This window comes from Microcebus murinus, chromosome 4 (assembly GCF_040939455.1).
Source record: "Microcebus murinus isolate Inina chromosome 4, M.murinus_Inina_mat1.0, whole genome shotgun sequence".
Classification (NCBI taxonomy): Eukaryota; Metazoa; Chordata; class Mammalia; order Primates; family Cheirogaleidae; genus Microcebus; species Microcebus murinus.
In genome coordinates, this window is record NC_134107.1 from 49,918,879 (window position 1) to 49,920,516 (window position 1,638).

A 1,638-nucleotide genomic window follows, 5' to 3' on the forward strand; every position below is an offset into this window, starting at 1 on the left:
AGGTTCCTCACTGCTCTGATAGTCTGTGGTTTTTCTGGAGTCCCCGTGAACTTGCATTTGAACAGAACTAACCCCTGTTCCATGCAGAGGAGCTCCAGAAGTAAACACCTTCACAGGAATGATTCTCAGGCACTGGCTAGTTGAAACCCACTAAAAAGGAAACAGTTTGATGGCATTTAAAGAGCATGGGCTTGATCAGACAGTTCTGATCCAAATCCTGGCTCTGCCAGTTTACTAGTTATATAATAATCTTGGGAAGTTATTTAAACTCTCTGAACCTTTGTTTTCTTAGAAGATACCAGAAGATTTGCTGTGGGTGCATAAAGATTCATGTTATTATAATGCCTTTGGCATGTGTTAGCTGCCCAGCAAATGGTCACTATTTCCATCAATCATTGTTATGGGTTGAATGGTGTCACCTGAAAATTCCTGTGTTGAAGTCCTAACCCGCAGCACCTCAGAAAGTGACCTTATTTAGAGACAGAGTGTTTACAGAGATAATCAAGTTAACATGGAGCCACTAAGGTGGGCCCTCATCCAATACGGCTTGTGTCCTTACAAAAAGGGGAAATTTGGACACAGAGATACGCTTAAAGGAAAGACATTGTGAAGAGGCACAGGGAGAAGGTGGCCTTCTACACCCAGGACAGAGGCCTAGAACAGATCCTTCCCTCGCAAGGATCCTTTCCCTAAGAAAGACCCACTGACACCTTACTTTTAGACTTTTAGTCTCCAGAACTGTAAGACAGTACGTTTCTGTTGTTTGAGCCACCCAGTTTGTGGCACTGTGTTACAGCAGCCCTAGCAAACTAATATGGTTATTTTTACCCAAATTGCCATTCTATTGCCATCTTCCCACATTCTTTTTTTTTTTTTATTTCAGCATATTATGGGGGTACAAATGTTAAGGTTACATATATTGCCCTTGCCTCCCCTCACCCCTCGAGTTAGAGAGAAACGATGGTTAGATGCCGCGAAGTAGGTGGCAATGCCTTAACCGTGTGCGTGTTGTTCAGGGCCGAGAGCCTCTTCCATCCTTGTCAAGGGGAGTGCTACCCTTTTCTCCTTTCATACAACACCCCACATTCTTTTTTTTTATTTCGGCATATTGTGGGGGTACAGATTTTAAGGTTTCAATAAATGCCCATTCCCCCCCTCCCCCTACAAGTCTGAGTCTCCAGCATGACCATCCCCCAGATGGTGCACACCTCACTCCTTATATATGTATATACCCGCCCCCCTCCCCCTCCCCCCTGCCCAATACCCTATTACTGTAGCACCTATGTGACCACTCAGGTGCTGCTCAGTTAATACCAATTTGCTGGTGAGTATATGTGGTGCTTGTTTTTCCATTCTTGGGAAACTTCACTTAATAGTATGGGTTCCAGCTCTAACCAGGAAAATATAAGATGTGCTATGTCACCATTGTTTCTTAGAGCTGAATAGTATTCCATGGTATACATATACCACATTTTATTAATCCATTCTTGGATTGATGGGCACTTGGGCTGTTTCCACAGCCTTGCAATTATGAATTGTGCTGCTATAAACATTCGAGTGCAGGTGTCTTTTTTGTAGAGTGTCATTGGATCTTTTGAACACCCCATATTCTTAATGTACCTTGTATGTAACACCTGC

At 43.3% G+C, this 1,638-nt stretch overlaps 1 non-coding gene across 1 annotated transcript; it reads right to left on the reverse strand.

The window, feature by feature from the left end:
• Nucleotides 1-952: 952 nt before the first annotated feature.
• Nucleotides 953-1,079, reverse strand: LOC142870848 (U6atac minor spliceosomal RNA). The gene has a single exon (XR_012919177.1). It is a non-coding gene; the product is annotated as a U6atac minor spliceosomal RNA (small nuclear RNA).
• Nucleotides 1,080-1,638: the final 559 nt, after the last annotated feature.